This window comes from Dermacentor variabilis, chromosome 11, assembly GCF_050947875.1.
Source record: "Dermacentor variabilis isolate Ectoservices chromosome 11, ASM5094787v1, whole genome shotgun sequence".
Taxonomy (NCBI): domain Eukaryota; kingdom Metazoa; phylum Arthropoda; class Arachnida; order Ixodida; family Ixodidae; genus Dermacentor; species Dermacentor variabilis.
The window spans coordinates 80,355,072-80,372,035 of NC_134578.1; the positions used below are offsets into that span (position 1 = coordinate 80,355,072).

The 16,964-nt window shown below is 48.7% G+C and overlaps 1 long non-coding RNA gene across 1 annotated transcript in view; it reads left to right on the forward strand.

Moving 5' to 3' along the window:
- Positions 1–16,964, forward strand: part of LOC142563703 (uncharacterized) — a 216,975-nt gene that overhangs the window by 197,073 nt on the left and 2,938 nt on the right. The window contains exon 2 of the long non-coding RNA XR_012824387.1: positions 16,862–16,914. This is a non-coding gene — a long non-coding RNA (uncharacterized LOC142563703). The remainder of the gene's footprint in view (positions 1–16,861; positions 16,915–16,964) is intronic.

A 16,964-nucleotide genomic window follows, 5' to 3' on the forward strand; every position in this document is an offset into this window, starting at 1 on the left:
GGTTAGTCTGCTGTAATGCCTGATATCATAGTGCATGCTAGGGTGGTTAACAAGGATGGGAAAATGATCACTTCCGCGCGTTTCCATATATGTTGTCCATCCCACACCATTCACTAGATCGTGTGAACACAGGGTAACATCTATGCAGCTTCAGTAATTATATCCACGAAGGAATGTTGGCAACCCATCGTTTAAAATAGCCAAGTTGCATTTATCTGTGGCGCACTCAATAACATTACCCCGTGCATCACAATGATCACTGCCCCAGATGATGTGTGCGTTGAAGTCTCCACATATAAATACATTAGAATGAGCTATTTTGAAGATATCCACTAGCGCTTCTACTGAAATCCGGTTTGAAGGTTGTAGATATATATTAATCACTGTTATACAGAGCTTGCCAAAGGATACTTTACATGCGATGAATTCCGGGAAGTTTGAAGCACTGGACTGAATTTGATAAGATGGTAGGTCCTTTCTGACGCACAGGAGCACTCTGCTAACAGCACCTTGACGAGAAGTCTTATATATCACATAATTCGAGAGGCGAAAGTCGTCAGTGATTCCCGCCTCTTGAATGCAAAGTATTGGGAAATTGTATTGTACAAGCAGTTACGAAAGTCAGCGCACTTTCTTCGAAGACTGTTGGCATTCCACTGAAATATGGAGACGTTTTTGTAGCGGTTATTCATGTAGTGCCTGCCGCAGTTTCGGCGCGGATTGTTGACACAACAGTGCTTCTAGAGGCAACAAGGTTTTTTACTTCTGGTAGGTTGTTTGATTCCGGCAAAGCAGATAGGATTGCCTTAAGAGCTGCGAAAAGCATTGGCAAAATCAGTTGTGTCACCGTGGCATGTTCGCTATTAGCTGGTGTTACTTCTGCAGTAGATGCGTAAGGTCGCTGAGAGAAATGTGTGCGAGTACAGGAGCTTTCTTGTGTATTACTTTCTGCCTGTTGTCCTTTGGGTTTCCGTAGCACTGATGCATAAGACTGGGCGCTTGACTCTGATCCTCTTGATTGGTCTCTTGATTGCACTGTTGGTTGTTCTCTAGAGGAGGAATATCTTGTTGGTGCTCTTGGCAGTGGTGGTTCCGGTGCCCGCTGAGGTGGGTGATCTGGCACTGGATGAACGATCTCGAGGTTTGGTGCGGGTTCATTGCATCGCGGTTGTCTTCCATGAATTAGTTCATGTCGACGCATTTGTGCCGCTGGTTTTTTCTGTGGGCAGCCTGAGAAGGAGGCGGCATAGTTCCCCGCACAGTTTGCACATTTAGGTTGAAGAAGTGACTTGCACTCCTTGTGGTCATGGTCTTCTGAGCAGATTTTGCATCGACGTATGCTACGGCAGGTTTTCGCCATGTGCCCAAACCTCTGGCAATTGAAGCAGCGGAGTGCGGGTCCTAGGTATTCCTCGACAGGGTGACTGGTGAAACCCAAGTAAATTCTTCCAGGAATAGGGCGGTCGTCTCTGAAAGTCAGGATTACCGTGTGAAGTGGATATGACTTCACTGCTCCATCTTCTTGACGGGAATACCTTATCTGTCTGCGTGCCGATATAACTCCTGCGTCTTTCAGGAAGTCTAGGAGTTGATCGTCTGTGTACTGCAGAGGCACATGTTTTACTTTCCCAACGTTTCGCGTGTACTGCTCTGGGATGAATGGCTTGACTTCCAGGCCGCCTACACTTGAGAGCATCAAAAGGCGTTTCGCCGATGCTAAGGAAGCAACGCTGATACTGAAACTTCCATCTCTGGTCGTCCTGAAAGACTGTACTTTTTCTTTGGCAGCAGAAACTATTTCGGCAGACACTCGGTTTGGATTTACTTGCCAAAAAGTAGAACCTTCACTTGTTGGGCGAAAGACAACCAGAATGCCTTCGGCTCGCTTTTTCTTATACGTGGCCACAGTAAATGGTGCATCTTCACCCATCTCTTCTTCATCACTTAGCTCATAAGTCGATGTTCTATCATCGTACTTGCCGTCTTCTAGGCGAGGTTTCTTGGTCTTGGCTTCACCATCAGCCATCATTCCTGAATTCGCTGAAGTTGATTCTGAGTTGGGGAGAACCAAACGTGCCGGCTTTATGAAGCTTTGTGACGCTTGCAAGGCTCAAGGCTTTTCATTACGGCCCGTAGAGTCATTCATATGGCTTGTTACGTTTGGACGAGCATAAGGCTCGTGACGATGTTCTCGGCTTCCGACCACCGTAGCGGCAGGGTAATAGTCAAGTCTTCAAAAAAGAAATGTCGTACCTGTAAGGCGCCTGGCTCGTTGAATCTTCACCCGATGTCTTTTTAATCAATCGTAGTCAAAGGTAACCGTAACTATCCAAAAAAAGACAGAAAACTCAGAGCACCACATAAAAACAGCGACCGAAGAGATACACTTCTTCTTCTTTTTCTTATAGTTCTATTGAAAGCTGTTGAGAAGTCCTTCAAGTTTTGAGCGGCGAGTAAGGCTTTCTTAGTTTTGCTGCAGGGTATGTTAATGTGTTTCCATAAAGTTGGCCCGGTTTATTTTTTGTGCAATTTCTACCTCAGGATGTTGGCTATTAACCGGATTCATTTGAACGACATTGTTGAGAAATAAAGAAAAGTCGCACTTTCGCCCGAAAGGCGAAGCACCGACTGCGATAGCAAATTAGTAGATGGCGATACGAAGTAAGGATATTACTTTCATCGGTCGTGTAAACTTGTAAACATTCGTTTATTAACTAAATTAACAAGCACGGTGTCAGGCGCGCAGAGGTGAAGATCAACACATCTCCCTCGATGGCAGCGCAAACTCACTGTCAGAAACATTGGAGGAAAAATCGCGCAGCAGTGGCTAACGAATTGACCTTCGTGCATCTTTAGCTTCAACGCTATCGAAATGTAAAAAGCACAGCGCACACGAAGTTACCGGCGCTTCGCTCGCTATCTCAACATCTTGAATCACTTTGAACATGAGGACCGCGCGGGCGTGCACTTTCGCGACGTCTCATATGGCTTTCAAGATATGGCGCCAGCACGACCGCGCCGTAAGCAGCAGGCACCGGAGAAAAATACCTCTCTCCCTCACTTCATTCCCGTGCCTCGCACTCGCGAGGAGAGGGCACGATTCCAGCCTGCCTTCCCAGCTCGTGTACGGAAGATCGAGCCACGCTCGCCTGCTCATCCTGGCAGGCATTCACTCGACCATACAGCATACGGCGCGCGGCGATGATTTCATCGCATTTGGACGTTATATGGAACATCACGGCGACGGCGACAGCAGGAATGCACCGGGAATGGTGAAAGGAAAGACGACGAAGTGATCCTATTGCTGAGTGTTTGTTCTCCGTCACCAGCATTTTGTGGTAATTCTCGCTTTCTCCGTGGAACACTGTTCCCTGCCCGACGGGAATGGAAGTGAAGCCACCCACACTCCCACCTGATGTAGCGGCGCCCGCGTCGGGAGCCTCAAGGAAGCGGAAGAGCCTGTCGAGCGACAGCAAGGCTACACTGATAGACTCAACCGAGAGTGACGACAGCTCCGACGACGACTACGTGACTGTCCTAAGCCAGAAAGCAAAGAGGCGGATGCTTAGAGCCTCTGTGTACACATCTACTATGAGGACTCCGCAGAGTTCGCTGAAGCACACCATCCTTTTCTTACCTGTGCTACCCTCCGACAACATGAGGTTCCTCAACAGGCAAGTTGCATCGATTGAACTCGAGAGAATGTTGCCAAATGGCATTGAGGACGTACGAGTCAACCCTCGGAAGAATGTTGTCGCGGTAGACGTCGCCCTAGCGTCGGCGTTAGATTCTCTGTGAGCTGTCACTGTTCTCGCTGGCATGAACATCCGTACCATCAACCCGATGGAAAACGAGGCTACTACAGACGTCCTATATGACATTGATGCGGCCATCTCAGGCGACGATTTACTACTTTTGATAAAGCCTGCCAATCATGGGACTCACATACTACAGGTGGCCCGTCTCGGAACTTCCAGATGCGTGAAAACTGTCTTTAAAGGTGACTGCCTTCCATCGCATGTGAAGGTAGGTCATTTCCGACATGCTGTCCGACCCTTTGTTCCCAAGCCGCTTCAGTGCAGAAACTGCCAGGAATCCGGCCACGTGAGCGCCGTCTGTGGAAAGTTTGCTATATGTTCCCGGTGTACAGCACAACACTCTGCAGGCAACTGCCAGGCAAAAACTTATAAGTGTCCGAACTCAGCAGGAGAAAATTCCCTCCACCCAGCCCGAAACTGAACAGGGCTCAGGCTGTTACTTTCAGGCTTTTACAGACGAGATCCTACCTCACCCCGAGAGCGCTTAGTTGGATAGACCCGAACTTCCCGCAATCGTGCTCCAAATGCGGTCACGCGTGCTGCTCCTTCGACCACATGCTCTGGCTGTGCCCGTACAACGCGGGCTCCGACTTTCATAACAAGTCCAAGTGGGACGCCTTGCTGAAGAGCTCGGATTTCACAAACCAACTACAGGCCGTCCAGAGGGCCCGCGACGTCGCGGAGAGTCACCACCTCCCTGTCCCGTCGTGGGCGGAGCCACCAACTTGATCGGGGAGCCTTCGGTCCCCCAATCAAGTTCCTCAGGACACTCTAATAAAGTTCTTGTCACTGTCACTGTCCGAACTGTCAAGGGCCCCACGATGCCTCATCAAGGGAATGTCCTAGAGTTAAGCGAGAACTCTCCACCTTGAAGAAAATGGTGAGGGACCGGTCGACACACCGTGAAGCAGCTGCTGACGTCAGGCGACGCCGTTCTCGTCCCAGACGCTCATCAAGGAATTCTACTCTCCGCACAAAGAATACGCGTGCCGCACAGCGTCTTGCTTTTGAATGTGCACCAACCCCAGTGCGGAATGTGTCCAAACCACGTATAGATAACGGAGCATCTGAAAACAACGCCGTGGATGAGAAATGGCCACCACTGCACCACTGTGGAAAAACCCCAACAAGGAGAGGCACCGCAATGCTCCACCCCTCACCCAGATAAGCTGACAGAGCATGACCGCCGAATTGTAACAATGCTCAAGTCTTTGATAAATGCGATTCGCAGGCTTGTGGGCAACTCGAATACGCCAACAGCTCGAAGCGCAGTGCAAGTGTTGGATGCCCTGAGCCCAGTGCTTGCAAATCTTGCATAAGCACAATGGCTCTTCCACTGCCTTCACTCCGTGATGAAGTGCGTAGCGCGACGATTTTCCACTGGAATGCCAGAGGACTTAAATCGCGGATTTTATGTTTCCGTCAATACGTTTTCACGCACCCATTTCCTATAGTGATAATATGTGAACCGAACGTGTCAAAAGCGCATCGACTCTCTGGATACGAAGCCTTTATGGCATGGACATGTGGACAATTCAGCAAAGCAAATGTTTACATCCGTACAGAACTGACTTACATTCCCCACTCGGTGCAGCCTCATGATGGAAACCAATACGTGTGTCTCCGCATTACAAAGAATTAAGTGGCCTTCACCCTTATCGGCGCCTACATATCCCCATATAGTCGGTTCGACGGTGACCGATTGCGAGACATCCTGACGGCAACTACTGGACCCTGGATTATCACGGGAGTCTTTAATGCTCATCACTTGGCTTGGAGAAGCTCCAGAATAGATTCTAGGGGCCGCAAAATCGGGGAATTTGCTTCCGACCATGAACTTAGCATTATGAACGATGGCAGTCCGACGTACTTGCGTGGTTCGAACTATAGCAGTTGCTTACACTTGATTTTGGTGTCACGGCAACTTGGTCAAAATGCTCGATGGTTCTCTGGCATCGAGACTCATGGCAGTGACCATAGTCCCACCTACCTTAGTATCACTGGATTTCGAAGCTTCTCCTTTTGTACTTCCGGCAAGTATATATAAGGTGGTCAACGTATAAGACAAAGGTGGAAGAGGCATGCAAAGAAGGATTTACCGGCACCATTGAGAACCTCATTACAAGTGTACTGGAATCGTCTAAGTACACATTTACATCCGCTAAAAAACGTGCGGATTTTGACATGGAACTTGAGCTACTTCGAACGATTCGCAGAAGAGCCGAGAGGCGATACAGGCGCACGAAGTCAATTCATGACCGAAGAGTCGCTCGACGTATACAGAAGAAACTCCTACGTCGTATGGACAGGCTGGAGGAGCAACGGTGGAAAACGTTCTGTGAATCACTTGACCCCGCAAGCCACTGTCTATCACATGGAGGACGGTGAGCGGCCTTGGCTTGTCTCCACAGCAACGACACCCATTCTGTGCCCTAGCCCTCCATCAAGGCCGCTCACTGGTCGATATAGCCGAAGTTTCTGTGTGAAGATTGCGGGCAGTGTGGTCACCATCAATAGTGAAATTCTGGGTGAGGTTCCTGCGACACTCTTCCCAGAATTGAATGTGTCCTTCTCACTGGCGGAATTGGACGCTGCTCTGGCCACATGCAGGCGCTCATCGTCGCCAGGACCAGACGGCATCACCTACGCCGCTTTATGCCACCTAGGTGAAGATGGCCGAAGCAGACTTCTGGAATGTTATAACCAGTCATGGAATGATGGCGTCGTTCCTGAGCGGTAGAAGTCGAGCCGCTTGATATCACTCCTGAAGCCTGGAAAGTCGCTCTTGACCTAGCCTCCTACCGACCCATTGCACTGTCCAGCTGTGTTGGGAAGGTCATGGAAAGGATGATTCTCACCCTCCTAAAATGGTATCTTGAGCGCCACAACGTATACACCGAGGCCATGGCTGGTTTTAGAAGAGGCCGTTCCTCTATTGACAACGTCATCGACCTAGTCACGTCTGTAGAGCAAGAACAACACCACAAGCGTATATCGGTTGCACTATTCCTCGACGTGAAATGCGCCTATGATAAAGTAACGCATGAACCCATCCTTGATGCCCTGGAAAATAATGGAATTGGTGGACGCATGTTTCGGTGGATAAGGAGTTATCTATTCAAAAGATCCTTCTTTGTGCACAGTGCAGATGGCCGAACTGCTGACCATTACACTTGCCGTGGCGTCTCTCAGGGTGGGGTTCTTAGCCCCACTTTGTTCAACCTTGCAATCCTTGGACTTGCCGACGTTCTACCACATACAGTAAACCTTACCATATATGCTGACGACATATGCATATGGGCCTCGGCAGTTACACGTCTCCAGGTGCGGGCACGGCTCCAAAAAGCAGTGACCCTAACATCATCGTACATGCGTGTGCAAGGCCTCAGCATTTCGACCGAGAAATGCGCCTTAGTCGCTTTTACCCACCAGGCCATGGCCTGGTACCCCATTTCTATTGACCACCAACCAATTTCCTACGCAAAACCTCACCGATTCATAGGCGTTATTATAGACAGAGACCTTTCATGGAGCCCCCACTTCTCATACTTGAAGAAGAGGCTTACTTTTATCTCCCATATACTAAGGATTCTTCCCGGTAAAACGTGGGGCACATCCGTGGCATCTATGCTTCAACTATACAGGACGCTCTTCCTAGGATACTAGCAATACAGCACACCAGTGCTGTCCTATTCTAACAAAACTAACATCCATATCCTACAGAGCATTCAAGGCCAAGCTCTTCGAACATGTCTGGGGCTACTTCGAAATGCTTCAACCGTGGCAACAATTGCCACCGCGAGAGACCACCCAATAAGGACCTATATAGATATCGACGCACTCCGGGCGCATGTTCGCCATATATCCAGAGTCCCTGACCACCATCTCGCTCGCTTGCCTGAGAAAAGACCCAAGGCAGCGTTCTCCAGATCAATTGCGGCTAACCGGCCCACTTTGTCTTTGAAGCACTCACCCTCAACAAGAACGCCATCCGCTATGCGGTTCTTGAAGAAGCCTCCTGTGTACCTTGCTGTTGCAGGAATAGTGAAGAAAGTTAGCCTGACAACCGCGGCTCTCAAGCAGATCACATTGGAACTTCTGCATTGTTCATACGCTAACCGAATTCATGTTTACACGGATGGTTCCGTCTCGCGAAATTCTACGGGCGCCGTTGTTCTACCATCTCAATCGGTCGTCATCAAGTTTAAGACTTCACACGTAACGATATCTGCAGGTTCCGAACTGGCCGCTCTTCGCGCTGCTGTCGAATACATTGAAAAAGAACCGCCCAACAAATGGGCAATATTTTGTGACTCGAAAGCAGCCCTCCAGAGCTTGCGAAGTTTGCGACGTGGCAATTATGAACAGCTGGCGTCACAAATCAACGAAACCTGTCATTGCGCTTCTGAACGAGGACATGATACCATATTTCAGTGGCTGCCGGGACATTGTGGCATCGTTGGTAATCACCTCGCCGATGACGCTGCCCGACGTGCCCAGGCTGGCTCACCGACACTCCTTATACCTTTATCCAGAGTCGACGCTGCAAGAGAGCTTCGCAGTCTCGCTCGTACCATCACGTTAGGTTGCTAGCATACACCACAGAACTCTAAGTGTCGTTCATACAACCTCGACCCATCACTGAAACTTAAATTACCAGCGAACCTTCCACGACGTGACGCAATACTGCTGTGTCGGCTGTGGGTAGCAGTAGCATTCAGCAACTCCTACAGCTATCGTATTGGAATGGCGGATTCACAAATGTGCGCTGATTGCAAGTATGAAGAGACCATCAGTCACCTTCTGTGCCACTGTTCTCGCTTCGATAATCAACGTGAGTCTCTCCAGTGTGCCTTAAATAGACTGGGTGACAGGCCATTTACGGAAGCGAAGATCTTGGGATCCTGGCCTCACAGTTCAAAAGCCCAGAAAGCAGTTCGAGCACTTTTTCGCTACCCGAGGGCAACAGACTTGAGTGCCCGACTATGGACATCCTACACCTAAGTTCTCTCTCTCTCTCTTTCACTCCCCATTCCCCTCCCCACGTGTAGCGTAGCAAACCTCCCTGCCTTTCCGTCTTCCCTTCTCTATGTCTCTTTCTCTCGCACCGGGAATGTCCACATAATTGCTATCGCAATAAAATACCACATGACACTGACGCCCTGCGCGAAGTGAGACCGAGGAAGAAGCCGCGCACTCAAAGCTTGCAGGCGCGCGCAGTAGCTAAGCCCAGTGGGGTTGAGGGAAAGAGAGAAATGGACCACGCGCTGGCTTCCGAGAGAGACACGGCGGCACCACCTTGCCCCCTCCCCCCATACGCGTGTGTCACGCGAAAGCCTCGCCCATGACAAACCGTCTTCCGTTGCGTCACCGTATCTGCGCCGTCGAGGCGTGCTTGTGACGCCGCGTCGACGCCAATGGGAATTTAGGTGCCGTTTCGCTGCTACACACGCCGCCGTTCTCGCTCAATGGGCAATTTGATGCTTTCGCATCAATCAATTTTGGACTCAGGCAGCAAACCTGACATTTTATCACAATTTCTACGCTTATAAAATCGTGAACACCATCTTAGACTGAGAAAGCGCGTAATGTTTGCTAGGAAGCATCTAAGTGCAATGCAGATCTAAGTGCAACACAGTAATGTCTAGAATTTATTTCTCATTAGAAGTGGTTCGACATCCTTTCACAGAGGGTCAGTATATTTTTCTTCCTCACCTGGTGTACTTAAGCTGCCTTTTGCCAAACAACTCTGCTGAGCTTACGATTCTCAAAACGCATCGGCTGTCCGGCGTGTTGGAAGATAGGGTCTCGAACTTCTCAGCAATTTCCGTCGAAACGAAAGCTCTGGAAGTATAAAATTGAGCATGGTAATAAAAATCGGCATAGTGTCAGATAAAGAAATTACACGAAAATAAAAGTGGACTATCCACGCATTTTCGCGAAACGTTTGGGCCATGAAACAGAGGCGCTATTCCTTGTACCTTTGCTATCACAAAGTAGGGGCGGGGGCGAACACATTGTGGTTGATCCCAGACATCAGAGACCTGTGCGACCTATGGATAACTTATGGAAAAGACGCGGTTGGGCTTGCCGCTTGGACTGGAGCCTTCGCCAAACATGTCTTACTCGCACACATATTTGTTACTGCTTTCACTGCTCATGCAGCAAGAATTTTGCTGCGATAGTAATTATGTGGATATTTCTGCAAATTTTGTCCGATAGATCGAACGACCAATTGCCTAAAAGATTTGGGCCAGCATCACAGGCTTAACGTCGCGAAGACTGATGAAACAGCAGAGCTGTTTGCTCTCCATTCGCCCACCTAAGCTTAAATTTAAGCTCAGCTGGATCTCAGCTGAATGTTGTTATACGACACACACTCAAGGCTTAATGAAATGCATATCTTTATTTCGAGCTGCCCGCTGCCATGCGTCAGGTGCCTGACGTTCATGATGGGAAGGCGTGGTGCAATCAAACGCTCTTCGTCGCCGTTGAGCTTAGGCAGATGCGACGGTCTCGGATAGCACTAGCAATTCCTCCTGCTTTGCTGCAGCAACTTCCTGCAAAGGAAAGAGTCCTTGCAAGTCTTCTATTTAGACATGTCAGCCACACCAGGTTCCTATGGAAACGTCTTTCGCAGAACTTCGAGGATACTGTCGTGCTGCTCTTCGTCACGCACACTGCCTATCTTGCTTAAATTCACATTCAACAACAGTCTATCACAATCCGCACAGCTGTGTCCAAACTCAACGTTAAGAAGGTCTTGCCTGAATCTGCGTCCGCACCAGAAGTAGCCATCCTCCTTCCTCGCTTGAAGTTCTCCATAACGCGCAAGCCAGGATGGGACTCTTTTCGTAGCCGAGCCGCTTGACTTCGTTCGTCCCGATGTGCGGCGTCGTATCGCTCTTTTGCTTCCGCTTGTCTGGCCCGCAACTCGTGATATTCACTCATCTTCTGGCGCATAGCTTCAGCAGCAATAACCTTATATTCAGGATCTTCCCGCATGCGCCTAATGCACTCACGAGCGGCTTCCCTCCTCTTTCACATTCGCTCGGCTTCTTCAGGATAAGATAGAATTTATTGACAGGAAAGAGAGAGAGAGGTCGACCTCAGCTAGTGCGCTCTAGTCTGCTACTCTGCAGTGGCGAAGAGGGAAGGGGAGTGAAATTACTGGGATGGGTGATGATGATGAGGGAAGTGGTGAGTACTTATGCGCATTCAACAGCGCTTTAATGACTCGCATTGAATTCGCAGTGTCAACCCATGAGCGGAGGATAGCGTCCTCCGAGAATGGTTGCCTGCCAACGCTGGCTAGCAAATTTTCCAACGTCATTCGCTCCAGCTTATGTGTCGGACAAACGCACAGTATGTGTTCCAGCGTTTTAGGCCGCTGGCAGTGTTCACAATCAGAGCTGTTTGACTGGCCAATTAGGTACGCGTAGCGACGGGTCAAAGCAACGCCCAGCCAAATCCTGTGTAGCATAGAAGGGTGATGGTTCGGGCTAGTTGGTTTTCCATTTTAGATTGTGTGGTACAGCGCGAGGCAGGGACAAGCGCGAAAGAAAATGAGGACAAGCGCTTTTTTCTTGCGTCACTTGCCCCTGCCTCGCGCTGTGTGACCCAACCTAAACCTCTACAGCAATGATGTTTTGTTCTGCGCATCTTTTCTTCGGTCTGCCCATTTCGACAGCAAACCAAATGTTGGCGCCGCTGGTACACACGTCAGCCTCTTCCAGGAAAGCAGCTGGACGTCAGAGTTTACGTCATCACCACGCTCAGCCAATCCCATACTTCGTGCCTCCTCTCCACGGCAGCTGCACCCCGCCACGCGCTCATACGCAACTGTCCCTCTCCCCCACCTCGCTTAGCCTTCCCCTCTCCACTTCACCGAGCGAGTTTTCTGTTAACGTTCGACATGGAGAGAACTGAAGCTTAAACAACTCTGCTGTTAAAGCATGCACTCCGAACACCACGCAGAAAGGAGGAAGCCGGGAGCCAAAAGCTCTACAGGCAATATTCCAACACTCAGAAGCAGTCTGTACGGATGTTGCAGAGGTCCGTGATCCCGACGCCTTTTCGATAGTCCTCGTGTGCACAGGCCTAAAACCCGTTTCCCCCGTACCCGTACGGAGAAAAAAAATCCACACGACGCAGAGGAAGCGGCCATCACCCTAGCCATAAGGACGGAAGCCAACACAAATTTTAGCAATCCAAGACAGCCGTTCGAAACTATCCAAAAGGTAGGGTCCACAAACTCGCCAAAGAAATGCTAAAACCACAAAATTTAGAAGCCAGACTCCGTAAAATCGTATGGATTTCGGCCCACGCGTCACATCCTGGGAATGAGGCCGCCCATAACTTAGCCCCAGGTTTCGTCAACCGGGCAATGCCGAGGTCGGCCGTAGAGACACTGACCACCTACCAGGAAATTAACATATATTATAGAAACAACATAGGACGCTCACATTGTTGCAGAAAATCCTTAATAAAGCTCAACAAGTACCATGAGTACTAACAGCTATATATACTCCAAAGCCTACCCAGGAGTCTACACCCCCGAATGTAAGTTCTGCGGGGCCAAACAGGCAGATTTTAAGTATATTTTATTCGAATGCAACAATCTGAAACCGAAGAAAACATGGGAACTCGAACGAGCAAGGGTAGGAGGATGTGGTATCCTGCTCGGACCCGGCTGTTCAACTGCGGGCCGTCAGCGGGGCTTCAGAAGTCGCCGAAAGACAGGGCATCACGACCCCAGCATGCGGAAACGGAGGACCTGATCGCACGGCCACCTCACGCGCACTTACGAAATAAAGTTGTTTTAAAGCATCAGCTCTACAACTCCATATACAAACCCAGAAAACACCTAAGTTCGGTAACTCTGACCTTCAAGCTCAGGCAAGGTCAATCTAAAACGCCGAGAACGCCGTCGGCGCCGAGCAGCGTCTGTGTGTTTTCCGTTAATCCTATCTCGTGCGCCTTCTACGGACGACACCTGCACTGCCACTGGCACACTCACCACGACAGCCTCCTGAGACGTCTTCAGTGCAACGCTAAACCATGGTACCGCTTTCAGTGCTTCGCCTTCGGGTAAAACAGCCAACTTTTCCATCACCAGCGATATTACCGTCTGCGGCAGGACGTATCCGACTTCAACGGCTACTGCCTTACACGGTGGAAACACCGGACTCGTCGACCGATCAGACAACTACCGCCTTCTGTGCTAAGGAATGAGAAGTAGCTGCGGCCTGGCGGCTTACCGCCCCAGACGGTAGTTGAGAAATAGCCCTACGTTTGTGCGCTGGCGTGGGTACGACCGGGTGGGCAAAAGAATATCTGGAGGCTTTTGCTCCTTGAATAACTGACTTCGCCTGGTTCTACGGAGTTTCTTTGATCGCTGTGTATGCGTTTGTTCCTATGCGTGCCGGCATTGCGATGAGAGGTGTTGTGTGTGCGTAGTTGCCATGCATCGTCCACAAACTATTGTGGTGCTCCTTGGATGGTTCTGGTAAGTTTCTTGCGTTTTTTGGCGCAACGGTATCATAGGAAATCGTGTGATAGTCGCGAGGGGATCATTGACCTGTGAGCTCGACGACAAATTAGAGAAATTTAACGCTGTATCTAAAGGTGCGTGAAACGTACGCGAATAGAAGAAGCTAATGGTACGTCGGACAGGCATTCTCGCGTCTGCGGTGCTCGTGCTAAGTCAGTCATGTCGCATTATACCTTTCTCGCACCTTATGGTGCTCTACCTTCAATATATCAGCTGATTTTACAAGGGGAGCAGTAGGGGCCGTAGTAGAGACAGGACCTGCTCTCCTGGAGCATTCCAGGATTTTCGTATGCTGCTACCTACCGAATTTTGCACATATTTTTGCAAAAGCACGTTTAGTTAACTAAAACGGGAGCATAAGAAATTCCTTTGAAAAGTCACGGCTTTTCTCTCTCGCACCTGCTTCTACTAGCGCCTGCGCACGAAGTTGGAATGATTCCTCAAATGACCATCTCGTGCTCATTCGCAGTAGCACACACCTAGGTTGCCAAGTTGGCGACAAATACGTTTTTTCAAGAGCGGCAACCACCAAAAGTCACATATCCTGTAACAAAAGTTGGCATCAAATTGCTTTACTGAAGGCCGGAAACAACCGAGGTGGCACATACCTAGTGGACAAAGTAGGCGCCAGAGTTTTCCGTTATATCAAACCAGAGTGCAGAGCAATGAGAGGGAGTGCTCTCCAGCGATCGCCGGGTCGACCAAGAAGGTCTGATTCGGCGAGCACAACTGGCAGCAGCATCCAGCATAGCCCTGTACAAAGGGCAACCGACCGTTGTGCAAGAAGATGGACGAAGCCATCTGGAGACCGCAGAAGAGCAGCGAATCTAGAGCTCAAAAAAGTTTTTCACTCACACTCGAACAGCTGTGCCTTCTTAGCCTCGCATCTACAGTGGGCGATGTCGGTGTGAGAGAGGTTCATAAAGCAGCGGTACGTATGCTCACAATGACAGATACTCAGTGACCCACGTTGATCTGATGGTCGGCCTCGAGCCCCTATAGCTCAGCATAGCCGCCGGATGCGCTAACTATTCGACCACGGAATACCCAGTGTCCAAGAAATGCAGCACATTGGTTAGATTCAAACTGGCAAACATAGGTATATAGATAGATAGTCCCCGGAAAGAGCATGAAGTATCCTTAGAATGCTAACGCAATAAAAAATAATCTTTTTGAAGCTATCACTCCCAGCAAGATCAGTGCTCTAGCTTGGTCGGGGCCACTTTAGTTGGGGCCCTGTTTTATATATATATATATATGACCGAACTACACGCCATAGAAACCGCGACAACTAGCAGGGAAGTTGCGATACATGGAAGTGCATGCTTCACCAAGCGATAACTTTGTAACAGTGGTTAGCTGGGTAAAAAAAGGACACCAGAAAAAGACAAGCAATTCGAGTGTCTCAACATGACAAGCTCAGAAAATGAGAGCCGTACATTATAAATCCTTGTAAATGCTGACTAAATTAACCAGTAAATAATATCAAAGAAATTAAGGATAAGTAATCAAATAACCCTTTATAAGAAAGTGTTAGTGGTGCAATAATAATGTAGATGGGATTGAAACAAATGCAATAAAAATAGCCTTCCGTAGAGCGTAAATTTTTGTGGTAGGTTGAAAAAGCTGTGTTGGAAAGCACATGCATTCCAATACAAAGGAGCAATTACGTCATGCTCGGAGTGCTATTTTCCAACTCTTTCAAACAGGCCTAAGCATGATGTTTGACTCTGCTTCAAATACCTATAGGAGTATATTCTCACGATCTGCTTTGCCGGGCCTTGTTGGGATGAAACTAAAGCCGAAGATAGCTATAAAGCAAGTTCATTTGCCACTGACCAGGAGTACAAATTATTTATATACCCGCAGAAAATTTCCATTGTCCGTAATGAACGAAATACGATATACACTGCTCCCAGTATAGGCTATCATCGCTGTAGAAAATTTTTTTATATATATGTATGTGTCTACGGTAAAGAATGGAACGATATTTATAAATCAAAGCTGGACATCGATGCATACAATGTTAAGGTGCAGTCTAAGATTTTTGAGTATCAAAGTGAAGCCTATGTCTGCAAGTGTGAGGAAAAAAACTTGAAGGCCCAATCCACTTTGTGAAGGCAGATTGTCAGCGAAGCTGTTACCATCCACTTAACCTAGTCTAGTCTAACCAAAAAATGAGTAGGCCGTGAAATGCAGTGTATAAGCATTTATTGTACAACGATCTTCACGACGGCTTTATGATCGCTGTGGTACACTCTGAGGTTTTTGGTTTTCACAGTCGCCACGTTACTCGCCAATTTTTGTCGACACATGAGTCGCGCATGGTGGTTGGTAGTTTCTTTTCTGTGTAACACTTTAGTACAAACTCTTCTAAGACAATGTGTACGAACCAATTGTTTTCCTGTTTCGAAATCTCGACTTTAAAGTCTCCCATGATGACGAAAAGTGCAGTGTTGTCTCTCACCAATATCGAGAAGTGCGTTCTCATGAACCGCTCTACGTCGGCCTTGGAAGTGCCCGCCGTGATGTACACGGTGAAGGTGACGATTTCATCGCGGGTTTTCACGGCACACACATCGCCGCGGTCAACCGGGTCAGACTTAAGCGTGTACGCGGTCGCGCACACGTCTTGCGTAGACGGCGACTCCGGCAGAGCGGTTGTCACTTCGTTTCGCGGCCGGTATTCCAACGTAGCCGGTCACTTCGACCAGTATGTCCGTCCAAGTTTCTGAGAGACAGAGCATCTGAGCCTCGTTGAGTACCAAGTCATGCGTTCTGTCTTTGGAATGAAGACCAAGCGATCTCACGTTGAGAGAGTAAAGCGAGATCCAGAGTGGTTCCCGCAACATGGCAAGGCATGCCTTCCTGACGGTGGCCAGGAGATGGAGCTGAGTTTTCTGTTGACCGCCAAGAATGAATCGCCGGTTTGTAGAGGTAAACAGCTTTGCTGTAGAAGCGTTCGCCCCTTTTATTCCAGCTTCGCTCGATTCATGAATCGCTGTGCCAACGAACATGGCTCGGCACGGCAGCGTCTTGAAGCATAAATATTTACTCCTCTCGGTCATTCGTTTTACATTTCATGTGTAAAGCTAGCCGAAACATTTTAAAATATCTGAAATAGCGCATCTTCAGCATTAATCGATTAATACGAGTGGTGCTGCGTAGTAGTGGTGCTGCATGAAGTAATACAGTGAAGTATGAGATTAAATTTCTATGCGGGCTCACGAATAGGCTTGGTAAAGCTAAGGGGCACGCAGTTGTTCACAAAGGTCAATTTCATGTTGTCGAACGCACTTACTGCTCTTTGAAGGGCCGACGAAAAAGGAGGAAATTTATAGTCATTGAATGCTTTGTTATTGCTGACGTGCAAGCCAGTATTTTATACATATATATACTCGACAGCTGCCTTTATGTTAGACAGCTTCACAGTTCGTCAGTGGAATATCTAGAATGATATTCGCTATACTTTTTTCCGTTTTTACCATAGGGGAGGCAGAATTCGACTACCGTGCCAGACCAACCTACGAAGATGTGCTAAAGGTAAGATGGTCTGTTGCACGATAAAGGTATGATCATTTATATGCCTTCGG